Source organism: Hyla sarda, chromosome 4, assembly GCF_029499605.1.
Source record: "Hyla sarda isolate aHylSar1 chromosome 4, aHylSar1.hap1, whole genome shotgun sequence".
Taxonomy (NCBI): domain Eukaryota; kingdom Metazoa; phylum Chordata; class Amphibia; order Anura; family Hylidae; genus Hyla; species Hyla sarda.
Window position 1 is genome coordinate 83,484,302 of NC_079192.1, and position 16,414 is coordinate 83,500,715.

Here is a 16,414-nt window from a genome sequence, read left to right on the forward strand (position 1 = left end):
GAAGTGTTAGCTGGAAAGCAAAGAAACTTCTGCCTTTATTAGCTACATACAAGTTCAAAGATTGTACACATAATTATACAGCATTACACGCGTACAGTAGGACATATATATTCCAGTGTAACTGCCTGCATTGAGTTATTTATAGGCTATGGATGCCTTTGTAATGATTTTTTTCTGAATGTCAAATGAAGCAACTTTGTGAATGTTCTTTATTAGAAATTATGTACCATTTAACTGCTACTCAGAGAACTACGAGGTTAGTCTGTCAGAGTCTGACAGACTTTCTGCTCAGTGATAGAGATAAAAGCGGGAGAAGGTTGCACACCAACTGAGATGGTAGACAGGGGGGAGAGAAACCCTAGAGGATAGATCAGACGGCTGGGGAAAGAAAGAGGAGGGTCTCCCTCCTTGCACCAAGTTGATGTCCGCTGTGTGTTACGAAGGAAGATCAATGTTACAGTCTGCGCTCCGGCCCGCACATGTCGGCCAAGAGTGCATTGTCCCTGCTCCCGGCAGGGCCGGGATTGGCATCGCGGGACGCTCCTGCATGCGAATCCCGGTCTGTCACTTACCTGCTTGCTCTGACACCTCTGCTACTGTGTTTCAGCCCTGGTGCACGTGTCCCCGTCCCATAGGGCGCACGCGTGCCGGAGCTTTAAAATTTAAAGGGCCAGTGCGCCCATAATTATCACTCACACCTGACACTATTCTTCAAAGTCCCTGCACCTCCCCCACTTCTCTGCCGGATCTTCAGTGCCATTTGCCTGAGAGAAAGCATTCACATTGCCTGTTTTGCCATTCCCGTGTATCCAGACCTTCCTGCTACATTTTTTGACCACAAACCTTTGCCGCCTGCCTTGACCTTCTGCTACGTATGACTACGCTACAGCCTCATCCTTCGGTACCTCGCCTTGCCCAGTTACCTGTGTGGTCGAGCCATGTCGGGGGTAGCGACCTGGGTGTCACCTGCCTTGCGGCGTGCTCTGGTGAAGACCAGCGGCACCTTAGACTCCGCTCCCCGATACGATCCGAGTCATCTGCCACACAGGTGGAGGATCCACTTCCAGCTTTGTGACAGCCTACATCAATAAACCTTCGTTGATTTGAAATATCTCTAAGTGGGGGAAGCCTTTAATTTCTCTGTGTTATTGCCTGTTTGGACTTCTGGTCTGTACGTGCTTCCTGGCACCCCGGTCTGGACTGCATTCACCCAGGTTCATTGTTGCTGTTGGTAGCTCATTGTAACATGCTCGTTTGAGATTCACTTTAATCTTAATGCTAACTGTTACAACAATAGGATAGTATAAAGCTTGTTCTACGCCCAAGTCATAACCCTTCTCAGCAATTTAGAAAATACATAACCAAGAAATAAGAAGTGCTTTAAAAACTATAATTTTATTAATATATCACTAAAAACCACCAGGTGGAAAAAGCTGAATCCAAGTGAAGTAGTGAGTCTAAAGCTCTGATATTATAACTATTCTGTCTACACAATGCACATAGTATTGGCCACTTTTGGAATTCAGTACCTTTAGTTCCCACAAAGTAGCAATACCATATGCCCTAATTATGGTAGGGGAAACCCACTCCAACAGCACCTAGTGGTATAACCAGTTGGAAGAATGTTGTCTCTTATATTTGCAAAAACCTGATAATATGCTCAAACATCTTAGTGGGTACATACACTTCCATACGTACTTGTCTTTCCTCAGGGAAGAGGCACATAATAAGAACTATATTATGTTAGTCAAGACCAATAGTAATTTAAGCAACAGGGCCTAGCACAGTTCAGTGTTCAGCAACACATATAGACAAACCAAGCATATTGTAGAACAGTGGGTCTCTATGTGTCACGCTGCAGTTCCAGTCATGTGACTGAGCAGCCTACCTGTCCGTGACACAATAGTTCTTACTGTAAGGTTTCTAGCAAATACAGCAAGGTTAGACACTGTATACATTGCACCAGTATTTAAACATGACCGTCATGGGAACAAGTATTTACTTATGATACAAAGTTCCCTCACTACAACTACACGTTGTGGAGCTCTGTTGTCCCCGATCCCGGCAGTGGCAAAGGATTTGTATTTATTTTATTTGTATCCATGCCATGGTAACTTTTTACATTCTACTGGTTGCCCATGGATTGCATACTGAACAAAGAGATGTGACTCAACAGTTTGTCTATAATTTATTTATTTAAAGGGGTACTCTGCTGAAAATATCCTATCCCCTATCCCAAAGATAGGCGATCTCTGCTGTGGCACCCCTGTCATTTGGTGCACGCAGTGAACTCCCCTCTGTGCCCGATGACTGGTGATGCCAGTTGCCACACCTCCTCCATTCACGTCTATGGGAGAAGGCATGACAGCTAGTACCCAGTCGCCAAGCCTTCTTCCATAGACACGAATGGAGGAGGAGTGGGGAGTCATCATTAACGCGGAAGCTCGCAATCTAACATCTTATCCCTTATCCTTTGGATAGGGGATAAGATGTTTTCAGCGGAGTATCCCTTTAATCTTTCATGTGTTTGCTGAATTTTTGGTCTTCTTGTTCTTCCAGTCCTGACTGCAGAGCATAATCCAGGATAGTTAAACATTTTTTACTGGCACTTTAGTCTTATCTAGAGTCATCAAGGTTTATCTAGGTTCCTTTGAGTTTAACCCATTATTGTTATTTCATGAGTGATTTTGTTCATGTGTAATCTGATAAAATGAACTAAAGCTCTGATGTCGTGTTCTAGGTCGTTCTCTGATTAAAGCGTGTACAGGTCAAGCTAGTCTTGGAGCGCTCAGGATAAATGGTCAGACATCTATTACTGTTGCCACAAGATAATGTGTGTCATCACTTCTATGGCCTCCACTATTACTAAAACTAGACACGGTTAGTGGAATAAAATAATTAAACCTGGTTCATAGGTTGAAATGAGCATCCCCTTAAAGGTGAACTCAAGTGGAAAACATTATTATTTTTTTAAATCAACATGTAGAAAGTTAAACAAATTAGTAAATTACTTCTATTTAAAAATCTTTCCAGTACTTATCAGTTGCTGTAAGCTCCACAGGAAGTTTTTTTTTTCTTTTTTAAAGTGTACCTGTCATCAACAAAAACTTTTTAATTATAATGTAGATAATACAATTATATGTCTATTTGTAATATACATTGCATATATTTTAGGGTAAAAATACTGTCCCTGCTGCAATTGTCTGTGTGCCTCAATGATGAGTCCAAATACAGGAAGTGAGGGCAGTACAAGCAGGGCTCTGTGCAGGCTCCTGGCTTGTCAATCATCCTGATGTATAAGCCAGGAGCATGTTATAGAGCCTCAGCGCACACTGTCTGGCTTTTTCTTAGTGCACAGAGCCCTGCTTGTCCACCCTCACTTCCTGTATTTCATCATAGAGACACACATGCAATAGCTGCAGAGACAAAAATGTACACTTTTTTTAACCAATGGATATTACAAATATACATATAATGGTATTATCTACATTATTTAAAAAGGTTTTGTTGACGACAGATACACTTTAAATTAATTTTCTGCCTGACCACAGTGCTCTATGCTGACACCTCTGTCCATGCCAGGAACTGTCCAGAGCAGGATAGGTTTGCTATGAGGATTTGCTCCTGCTCTGGACAATTCCTGACATGGACAGAGGTGTCATCAGAGAACACTGTGGTCAGACAGAGAGGAAATTCAAAAATTAAACAACTTCCTGTGGAGCATACAGCAGCTGATAAGTACTGGAAGGATTACTATTTTTAAATAGACATAATTTACAAAAACTTTTTCTACCGGAGTACCCCTTTAAGAAACTAGAATTATAATGGATTATTATAACTGGTAAGGGGCAGTTTGTTGGGCCACAGTTCTGATTTTCTATTAGAACCCAGCAGTTGCAGGCTAGGGACAAACCCTTCAAGCAGTGTTTTCCAAACAATGTCTCTAGCTGTTTCAAAATGACAACTCCCAGCATGCCTGGACAACTGTAGGCTGTCCGGGCATGCTTGGAGTTGTAGATTTGCAACAGCTGGAGACACCCTGGTTGGAAAACACTGTCCTCGGAGACTATATAATCTATGCAGAATTCCGTCAGTCTGTCTTCTAAATGCGCTCACAGGGCTATTATCCATATACACAGTGTTGAATTTCTAGGTTTTACAGAGACTGGAGACCCAGACATTCTTTCTAGACCTTTTTTTAACACTTTCAATAGCCTTTTACTGGCAAGATATTACAAATCATTAAACGCTGGGAGAATATAGCACTTCGTCTTTTATTGTGAAGAGGCAGGAGACAGAGAAGTATTTACAGCAGTGCTGGCCCAGGGTAGTCTTTTTTCTATTTTCACAAGTGTTTGAAGAGGATCTCATATGCAATTCTAGTAGAGCTGAATTTGACATTTCACTTTTTTTTTCCCGTGCACCGTGGTTAGTCATAATATATGTTTTCCTGGAAAAAGCACACTTTACGTAAGAAAACACATAAAAGTTGTATGTCGTTTGAATTGACCCCACTTGTGAGTCTAATGAGTTTACCAGGTGGCTTCAGCAGTAGCAGCCTAAGGAGATGACTCGGTGGAGTGATCAAAAGCCACACCCTCAGCCAGTGGATTCATGAAAAACGTAGACTGCATTAGCAAGTCAATATAGAGATTTTTTGTGAATCCATCATGGAGCTGATCTCATGCCTGACACATCAGCTGACATAGGTAAGCACAAGGCATATCCAAGAACCTTTTCATCCTTTTCTAATACAGTGACCCTCCGACCTACGATGGCCCCCGACATACGATCATTTCAACATGCGATGGCCTCTCAGAGGCCATCGCATGTTGAAGGCAGCATCAACATACAATGCTTTTGTATGTCGGGGCCATCGCATAAACGGCTATCCGGCAGCGCAGACTGCTTCAGCTGCCACCGGATAGCCGTTTATAGTGCCCCGTGTGGTCCGCTGACGATCACTTACCTGTCCTCGGGGCTCCGGCGCGTCCTCTTCAGGATCCTCTGCATTGTGGGTGCTCTCCATCGTCATCATCACCATGCTGTGCACGCCGTCCCGTCATCCAATAGAAGCAGCGTGCGTAGCAACGTGATGGCGGCGACAGAGAGCAAGGATGCCGGGGAAGCAGAGGCCTTGCCGGAGCGGCGGGGACACCCACGGGGATGCGGCGACAGCGATGGAAGGCGACATCCAGGGCAGCGGTGACGAGCGGTGACGGTCCAGAGTGGCGGGAACACGTGAGTATAACCTCCAATACCAGTGGTCTTCAACCGGCGGACCTCCAGATGTTGCAAAACTACAGCTCCCAGCATGCCCGGACAGCCGTTGGCTGTCCGGGCATGCTGGGTGTTGTAGTTTTGCAACATCTGGAGGTCCGCAGGTTGTAGACCACTGTCCTATACTTAACATTGCACAGATCCCTCAACATACGATGGTTTCAACAAACAATGGTCCATTTGGAACGGATTACTATCATATGTTGAGGAACCACTGTATTAACCTATACTGCACTATAAACACATAAAAAAAACACATTAAAATTCATTATAGTATTGGAACATGCACGTACGTATGGCTCTCATGAGTCTTTCTTCTCCTACAAAATAATGCAGAACATTGTGATGCATATTTCCCAACATCACCCTATGTAGCCTTCACCTTATTCTTTCCTAACCCACACAGCTGTGTGAATACTTACTGAACATTTACTGCAGATTATTTACATATGAATACTTACTATTCCCAAGGCCCCCTATATCATTCTAAATCTATAGGATATAAGGTCTTGCTTTATTTAGTTACCTACTTCTTCCTCAAAAGAGGAGATATGTAACAGCCTTGAAAACCATAGGCTTGCATGACATTTATTAACCTTCCGTTAATCCCTTTATTATGTACTATAGGGCATCCTACATCACATCTACCTTTCATCTATGAAGATTAGTAGGATACAATAGGGTTTTAAGCTTCTGGACATAAATAAGTATGTTTTTGTTCAATGACAACAAGTGATCTTGATTAAAAATTTGTGAGGAATTCGTACACAAAAGGCATTTTTTACCATAATGAGAAATATTTTCTATAAAAAGGGGAAACATTGTACAACTAGAAAGACCATCCTTTTAGTACACAGTATGAGATCAGGGCCAGTTTTAAGTTAATTGTGGCCCTGGGCAATATTAAAAGTGGGGCCACAGCTCGATTGGCCCTCTCAGCTAATGTGAGTGAATTGAGCTTTATGCCAAACTGCAAAAGTGGCTGTGACTGCCACCCGACAAATGTGGATGGATGGATTTATGCTTGTGGCAATTTCTAGGTCACAAAACAACCTCATTCATAAACATTAACTAAAGTGCAGCACTATTCAGGGATCACAACTTTGATCTTTGTCATGGCCCGTGTCATAGTCAAAGTCGCCATGTAGCCCTAGCCAAATAGTGCCACCTTTCATACTTCATACAGAATTAATGTCCACACACACAAAAACAGTGATCTGCTTGGTGCCACCAATCTTTAGGCCTCACACAGTAATAGTTCTCCTTTTAATGTTGCTGAAAAGTGCACCAACAGTACTCAAATTCTGGCACAAGATTCTGCTACACGTTAAGCCAGGTCAAGACAGTCTAAACATATGAGTTATCAAACAACCTACCCCCTGTGATGAATAGGGCTTGGACTGTTGTTGCAAATCTAAGCCAATGTGCCTAATGTGTGTGCCCATTGTTTATGGACACACCTTGGTAGGAATCATGAATGGATAAACCCAAGTAACAGGGGGAAAATATTTGCAATTATTTTAAACAAAGAAGTAAAAAAAAATAAACAATTGGTGTGCCATTACAGTTAATGGGGTGGGGTACTCCGCCCCTAAACATCTTATTACCTAAGCAAAGGGGACCCCCGTGATCAGACATCTTATTCCCTATCCTTTGGATTGGGGATACGATGTCTAGGGGCGGAGTAGCCCTTTAAAGACATCTTGAATATTATACATATGGAATAATGGTAAAAATGGTAAAAAGGCAAAGGCATGAGTTATTTCCCAAATGATGTAGCAGACCAAAGCATAAGAGAAATGGACTGTATAAAATAGAGGCAATTTGTCAGATATAGATTGTTCCAAACAGTAGTGCCATTTAGTATAATAAAACACTAACAGTTTTTCTTGACTACTATTCACTCCCATGACAGATTTCCATAGTATGAAAAACTTCTTGACCTTTAATTTCTTTTGATGTACGACTTCCATCCAATACATCTGAAACACCAAGGGTGTATGTACGATATTGAAAGAATGTGCAGCTGCTATGGGCCCCTTAGAGAGGGCTCTGTCTTGGTTGGTCCTATTCCTTTTTATATTGGTAAAGAACTCCGAAACTCGTCTCACCAGGGAACAAATTGTCAGCACATAAATGGAGAGAGGTATTGACCAATGGGTCATGGAAAGTAAGAAAAAAAATAAGCATCAGGCCTTTCTGTTCTGGGGACACAATCAGACTCCATAATAGTAGGCCCATGTCCATGCTTCCTATGGGGCCATCTTTCATCTATGTAAACAACCACAAAACACATATGGTAGTTTCATAAGAACAACCAGATACACAAGTTGGGTTAGAGGAACTCATAGAAAATGGATTTTCATGTCACTGCTGATATCACAAACAATAATTTTCCCCGAGTACTAAGAAACAAGTCCAGCTCTCGCCTACCTTGGAAGCCTAGCATGCTCAGATGACCTGAAGCCAGGTCCTAGGTTAGTCAACAAACAAAGGAAAAGTCTAGCACTGGAGGTCTCCATAAGAACATCATAAAGGTTTAAACCACATGTTCATTCACAGGTTACAATCTGATGCAATTGAACATCAATCCTTAAAGGGGTTCTCCACCCCTAGACATCTTATCCCCTATCCAAAGGACTCTGGGATCCCACGTGATCTCTGGCCTGGTACCCCGGCAATCTAAACATTTATGTTTAGAACGCTGGCTTCAGGTGGCCATGGTCGTTACGCCACGCCCCACCTCCTTCATTCATGTCTATTAGAGAGGGTGTAACGGCTGTGCTTGAGAGACTACAGCCATCACACCCCCTCCCAAAGAAATGAAGGGAGGGGTCGGGAGGGATGTCATGAACAGGGGTGCCTGATAAGAACGCTGTGGTGCCAGCCTGGAGATAGCTGTGGGTCCGGCCTTTGGATAGGGGATAAAATGTCTAGGGGTGTTGTACCCCTTTAAAGGGGTACTCCACTGGGCAGCGTTCAAAACATTTAGTTCCGAACGCTGTGTGTATGCTGCGGGGGTTGGTCACACCCCCTAGTGATGTCACACCACACCCCCTCAATGCAAGTCTATGGGAGGAGTTGTGGTGAATTCCACACCCCCTCCCATAGACTTGCATTGAAGGGGCATGGTGTGATGTCACAAAGGGCTGTGGTCAACCCCTGCAGCGCACACACAGCGCGCACACTAAATGTTCCAATCGCTGCCCATTGGTGTACCCCTTTAATCACAGATTATGATTAAGGTTTTAAGTCAAAATGCATCAGATTGTAACCAGTGGATGTTCATGCGGTTTTAAATGTTAAATGCAAAATGTTATTTCGTGATTTTCCAATTTTTCCCCACTTTCTTTTTACTGAGGTGTTTTGCATGGTCAACACTACCAAAAACTGTCCAAATAGAATTGAGCGGGACAGAGATCACTAGGTGTCTGCAGAATATTGGGTTGTTTTTGTAATATAATGGCTCTTATAGATGAAGTAGTGCTGCATTTGTGTGCATGTCATTCGTGTACATCTCACTGCATTATCACAATGTGAAATCTTTCTTTGTAGAGGCAGGGTAACTCACTTTATTATCTTGATTTATAAAGTTATCATGTACAGATGATGCAGCTCCAAAAAGAAAAATGCCACATACAGCTAGTTCTATTTGTTTGTTCCCCACACAATTTATATAACATTTTATCTCCTGCCATCTATTGTAATCCTTACTTCACTGTCAATGCTCAATGTACTCTCAGCAATGGTTAAAAAAAAAATCTAATCCACAAGGATACATTTAGAAAGCTAGGATATTGCAATATATATGTATGAAAAACAAGAGATCGTTCCCATTGACCTCTGAGATGTGATAGACTGTGACATGTAATTACTATATTCTTCCCTATAACCATGTTTATGTAGACACTGATGAGATATATAGTCCACTATCAGAGTCCCATCTGGCCCCAGAAATAAGGGTCACTGCATTCACATTCTGTTATTATGTGTTAATACAATAACCATATCATATGTACACATTAGCTTCCCACCCGGCTAAGGGAAAGGGGGTTTGGGGAAATGTGTAAACTCGGTAGACCTAGTCCCTCTGGTAATATAATCCTTCAATTAAAGAATAAAATATTAAAAGCAAGTAATAGTGCAGAAGCTGATGTTACTTTACTCCCATACAGTGTATTCATTTCATGACAACCTCATGCAATCACATTGGCCTTTGAAGCATTGCAGGCATTGAGATTAAGATCAGAAGACCGAAATGTGACCCTGCTGCAAACCAAGGTGTGCATCTTCAAGGGCGGTGGACTCTGACAGCTGACATGCATTATTCACAGCAACCCAATCCATGATATAGCATTTATCTTACAGATCTGAAAGCTACAGCATGAGCTGAGAAGCTTGTAGAATCAGTCAGTGACAGTGGATTGCATAGATCAAGGAGTGGGGGGATAGGGCAGAAAAAAGAAATCAGACTTGGGGTCCCCTGATGCACACCATCACTCCTTACTTATATATATATATATATATATATATATATATATATATATATATATGCAAAGTAAGTCATCCGCGGAGTGCTAATGGTCTTTTTGAATCTCTTTTTTACACCAGAAGCGGTGTTCCTCTCCCTGAGAAAAATACTTGACCCTTTTAGCTAGTCACAGGTCTCTCATCCTCAGCCAAGCCAGAACACCCTGCCCTGTACTGACAAGGGCTGAAACAGCTGTCTGCAGATGGGTCCTCTCCCCTTCTGGGGAGAATTCTAGCTTTGCAAAAATCCCAATCAGTTTCTGAGACTTTGTAACTGGAGCCAGAGCTGATCTTAGGGCATGCTACCTGAGAAGGTGGTGTGATGAGTTACTTTGCATATTCCTTACCCAGAAAGCCCGCGGAGTGCTAATGGCCTTTTTGAATCTCCGTTTTACATTGGAAGAGGTGTTCCTCTCCCTGAGGAAAATACTTGACCCATATATATATATATATATATATATATATATAAACTTGGCCAGTAGAGCATGTAGATAAAGCACTTACCGCATCAGAGGTTCAGCAACATTGTAGAACTTTATTCCAGACTTGAACCGGTAAAACAGAGCAGACAGACACACAGGGAGCAAGGATGGAACAGGTGAGGCGGGGGCGTGACAGGGGGGTGGCAACCGGTTTCACGCACTGAGGCGCTTCCTCTGGCCCATGCGCATATATATATATATATATATATATATATATATATATATATATGATAATTTATTCACCCATCAGTGCAAAAAATAAGCAATGTTTCGGCTCAACATTAGAGCCTTTTTCAAGCATTTTTATTGGCTATAGAAAAAAAAAAGGAAAAAACTAACAAATCACAGCTGCTCCACTGCTACTGTCGGTGTTCCATTTTGACCTCTTGTACAGTGTTCATGTGACACTGCAACCAAATTACAGGCCTCAGCGGTCATGTGCCATGTATGCATTAAAAATAAATCCAATGGCAGTGGTGCAAGAACAGCTGGAAACTTAGGGCAGAGTAAAGATTTTCAGAACAGTTGCAGTCAGTGCTACATTTTTTAATTTCTGAAAAACTCCTTTACCATCTTTCAATTTTTGGAAGTGAGTTGCAGTTGACTGTGATATGTCACTGACCCTTAAAAACATAGCTCCCACCTATAAGCAAGTTGCCCCCATATCTTCAAACAAAGTTATAAACCCTAAGCTGTAATGACCACGCCTAGAAGGACAGTGTGGTCATTACATTATGTTCAATGCCACAACATTATGTTCAATGATTTTTTCCATTACAATTATGTATTTTGATATAGAATTTACATGTGTATTTAATTTTTTAACTACTCTTATTATAGAAGAATAGGTTGTTACAAGTAGATGGTCTTTCAAGACTTTACAATGTTTATGGTTTACTGTCCAGTGTCCCGATACCAGTGCAGTAAGGATGTCCCGGGAAGCCCACTGGTCAGCACTTTCAGAGGACAATGAGGAATCTCTTGTCTCAGCAACTGAGAAACAACGGATCTAATCAGTTAGTGTTTAAAAGGCATAAACTAGGAACAGTTCATTGCCCATTGCCTGCACATTGTGGTGTTATTTCTTCACTATTGGAATGACTTAATACCAGTCTGACAAAGACTTCTGTGCTGCACTCATTAAAAAATAAAACCAAAAGAATAAACTTTACACCAATTATACTTTATCAAAAGACACTGACACAGATCTTTGTGCTTGGAGAGAAATAACACAATGCAATGTATCATGCAATTGGGAGTTTATGGAGAATTTTGGGAAATGATAAATTAGACATTCTTACACTGCAAACCATACAAATGTAACCAAAAACCTTATAATTATTATGAGGGAAATTTATCAAGTATTTAAAATGTCTATGGTGTGTAAGGAAGACACAAATATGGTGCATTGACGGTTTTGCAACTTTTTGTGCTACTTTTTGTCCTTAAGTGATTTTTCCCAAACTTGCTTACGTAAAGGGGTACTCCACCCCTAGACATCTTATCCCCAATCCAAAGGATCAGTGATAAGATGTCTGATCATGGGGGTCCTGCCGCTGGGGACCCCCACGATCTCCCTGCTGTACCCAGCATTGGGAGCAGTACTGGAGGCTTGCGACATCACAGCCACACCCTCTCAATGCAAGTCTATGGGAGGAGGCGTGATGGATGTCACGTCCCCTCTCATAGACTTGAATTGAGGGGGCCCGGTCGTGACATCACAAGCAGGCATAGCCACAACATCACAAGCCTTCACCCAGCATCACCATTCATCCGGCACGGAGCGAAGTTTGCTCTATGCACCAGATGTCTGGGGTGCCGCAGCCAAGATTGAAGGGGTGCCAAGCGGTAATACCCCAGATCAGACATCTTATCCCCCATCTTTTGGATAAGGGTTAAGGTGTCCAAGGGCAGAGTACCCCTTTAAACCATTTTGCACTTTGACTTTGCAGTGGTTGTGAATCTATCATATGTGACTCGCAAAGGGCTACATATGTCACAAACCAATACCAACAATTGTTTTCCTGTATAAAGCCGGAATATCCCTTTAATGTAGTTTGTGGTATTACTTTAGAGGTGACGGAAACATACAAATCCAAAACTTGGTTGTAGTAATAAAGACCTTTTTGGGGGCTTCCATACTCTAGGTAGCCTGTAGGACGCAGCACATCCATGGATTATATAGAGAGTCATTTGATTTACTTGAGAACCAGGTAAGGAAACTGAACACTTGCTGCCAGGATTTTTCCCAGAAAACAGCTAATCTCTTTAGGTCCCGACAATAGTACACCTAGTGCTCATTTTATTATGAAAGAATTGGAGATCCTTGAAAACTGGACCTTGGTACTTTACATGGTCTGATGCTGACTAAATTAAGGTCTGATGTTTATGGTATCCTACCATTCCTCCCCAGGAATTGTAAGGAAGTTTGGACATAAAGGGGTACTCTACCCCTAGACATCTTAAGATGTCTGATAGTGGGGGTCTCACCGCTGGGGAACTCTGCGATCTCCCTGCTGCACCTGGCGTTCATTTAGAGAGTCGGGTGCAGCGCTGGAGGCTCGTGACATCAGGGCCATGCCACGCCCGTGATGTCACAGCCATGCCCCCTCAATGAAAGTCTGTGAAAGGGGGCGTGGTGGATATCACCCCCCCCCTCAAATAGACTTGCATTGAGGGGGCTTGGCCATAACATCACACGTGGAGCATGGCCATGATGTCCCGAGCCTCCGGACCGTATTGCCAGTCAACCAGCACGGAGTGAAGTTCGATCCATGCACCGGATGTCTGAGGACATCCAGTAGGATTACAAGTCATCAGGGTAGTCTTCGATTGGACATGGAAACATGTAAACTTGAAGGTAGTCAGAGCAATGGTCCAGAAAAACTAATTTACAGAGTATAACAGCATTTGTTTTTCCTGACTGATCGTTTCCTTAGTAACTCTGGCCTGGACTCTTGGCCAGGAGTCCAGGCCGGAGTTGAAACGAGACAGGCAACATGGAAGACAACAAATTCAAAGGTAAAGAGGCAAAGGCCAGGGAAAAGCTGGTTGTAGTATACTGTCAATGCAAAGGTTATAGGCAGGGCTGATGATTAGGAACTGACACTAAGGCAATTGGGGGGGGGGGGGCTATAGAGGTAACAGTCATAGCAGTCGCTCCGGGGCCCTGGGGCCTAAGGGGGCCACAAAACACATCTGCCCCATAAGAGGCCAGTATTTAAATTGGCATCAGGGCCCAGAATCTACAAGCTACACCTCTGAAGGCAGAGGTCAAGAAGTGATAGAAATCATAGCTATCACAGGCACGTACCTGGTTGCCAAAGCCTGGTGGTACACATGTTAATGAGATGTAGAGGAGCATGGCTGGAGTGAGGAGGAGTTTGCAACACTCTCAATGTAGAAAGCCTTTCCATTTGTGAGCTAACTTAACAATGCACTAATTTCCTCTCCAACTCACAGATGGGTTTTGAAGATCATTTTGTACTAGTTTAATGCTCTCTGAACCATGGTGGGTAGCATGAAAAACGTGTAGGTTTATATATCAAACTGACCTATGGTTCCTTAATAGTTGCTTAATATGTCACATTTATATTAGTACTGCCAGTTAGTAGCTACATTGCCCCTTTGGATAGGGGAAGGTATGTGTAAATATTAATTTACATTTTTAGTCATCAGTAGTCTGACAAGTTATGAACTCAATGGTGGATATACAGTAGCCCTTACTAACATGACAGGATGCTTAAAGGGGTACTCCGCCCCTAGACATCATATCCCCTATCCAAAGGATGGGGGATAAGATGTCTGATCACGGGGGTCCCGCCGCTGGGACCCCTGCGATCTCCCTGCTGCACCTGACGTTCGTTTAGAGCATTGGGTACAGCGCAAAAGGCTTGTAACGTCACGGCCATGTCCCCTCAATGCAAGTCTATGGGAGGGAGAGTGATGTCACGAGTGGGGCGTAACTGTGATGTCACGAGCTTCCTCCCCGCATTGCCAGTCATCTGGCACAGAGCAACATGCACCAGATGTCTGGGGTGCCGCAGCAGAGATAGGGGGATAAATTGTCCGGGGCGGAGTACCCCTTTAACCAGAAGAAACTCACAAGAGAAGTCTATTGTGTTTGTTTTTGTCATTTTGGAGGTATCTTTGTGTTTTCTGTCACTTTATAGAGAGAGGCATTTCTATCGCACCCACTCCCAGCTGTAAAAAGTTGGCAGCTAAAATAATAGGGAGATGGAGGGAGCTGGGGATGTAATGTGTTGTCTCCTTGGCAAATTACAGAGAAGTATGGAAGATGATACCTCTTGTAGTGTGAAGACCATTTTACCAGAGTCAGGGGATGGTCAGAGTCAGGAGAGGTCATGGGGCTTAAGTACTATTATTAGCTGAGTTTCGGCTTGGTGTTTCATATAGCTCTCAGGGCAGAGATAACATTTATTAACGCTAGTCCTGCCGGAAGGGTCTGACTTGTGCCGAGCAGCTCCACCCGAGATTTATGGTTACATTTCTCACCAAGAGAAGTCGTTCTACATCCGTGGCTTGGCTCCAAACAGCCACTTAACACATTGCAATTGATTTCTCAGGAACAAACTGTGTCCCATGAGGTGTTTAAAGGTAAAAAGGGCTTGTCCTCCTGTCTGTAAGCCAGCTTTGGTTGCTCTTAAGCGTTGTCCCCTTGTCTCCCCTGCCGAGATGTTCATATTGTACTGTAGAAGCTTTTGTCTTTTAAGCTGTATAACCTTCTTATTTCCATAGGGAAGCTGAAAGCAAAGCCCTTACTTCTTCTTTTTTCTCTTTGCACCTTTCTAATGATTTTTCTGTTGATGCGTGAAATGGATCAAAATAACACACAGTGGCACTTTTGTGTAATCAGAAGCCTCATTTTATGGGTTAATATCTCCTGTGGTGAAAGCACTCAGAAGTTAGGAGCTGTTAGTGGAAAGCTATAAAAATGGAATATTTGCTAGACGTCCCATTCTAACAATCCGTGTCAGCAAACGTGTGTGACCTTAGATGTGTCACTTATTGCTATGCATTCTCTTAAGGAACAAGTGCAAGCAAAGAAGAAGATACAGCTGTCCTAATAGCTCATTGACGCTTCAATATCACATAAATGCATTTCATATTCTAGTATGGGGCTTTTGTAGGAAGCTTCATAGACTGCAATCTATGAATCCCCATAGCAAACATATGCTGCATTGGACAGTTCCTAAAATGGACAGAGGTCTCAGCAGAGAGCACTGTGGCCGTGACAGAAAAGAAATTACAAAATAAATAATTTCTTCTGTAGTATACAGCCACTAAAAAGTACTGGAAGGATTAAGAATTTTAATAGAAGTAATTTACAAATCTGTTTAACTTTCTGGCACCAGTTGATTTAAAAATAAATAAATAAAAAGTTTTCCACCAGAGTATCCCTTTAAGTTATATTGATGACTAGTGATGAGCGGAACTATTTAATTTTTTTTTTTTTTTCGTGAAGTTTTCCTTCAGCCACAAGTTTGGATTTGCCTCTACCTTTTAAAGTTTAGCTCATTCTTATTGTCTATTCAAGGCATATAAAAACATATGTAAGACTATATTATTTTTAATAGTAACCATTCAAAGTTTAATATAAGATACAAAAAGAAAATAGCTGTGTAGTTACTGGGCATAGTATATTGTCGCAATAATTTTTCCATTCTTGTCCAATGTTATTAGCACATATAATATACACTGCCAAGTACTGGCCTTCAAGCAATTCGGAAAAGTGACCTAAGTCCTGTGGGATGACAACACAGGACAATGAGGCATGTACATTATGGCCTGCTGAGTTTGTCCTTCTGACTACAGGTTATCGCAGAAACAGTGACACTGAAAAGGCATATGGCCCATTAAGTGTGATCCTTTTACAGCCGAGCAATGTGGCAATGCAGACAACATAGTCATCAAAGGATCGTTCACTCGGCTGTGTCCCTTCTGTTGAGTCACATTGAAATAAACACAAATAATTCTATTTCCTGATGACTCTAAGGAGACAGAGAATGACAAAATACATGACCCATGAAGTTTATTAATGATATTGTACAGAGCCGAGAGGAGCCCGGACACATTTTACTGCCTGGTAGTAGAGCTAGATC

The 16,414-nt window shown here is 42.4% G+C and overlaps 1 protein-coding gene across 5 annotated transcripts in view; it reads left to right on the forward strand.

Moving 5' to 3' along the window:
* Positions 1-16,414, forward strand: part of UNC5D (unc-5 netrin receptor D) — a 670,113-nt gene that overhangs the window by 121,816 nt on the left and 531,883 nt on the right. The window lies entirely within an intron of this gene.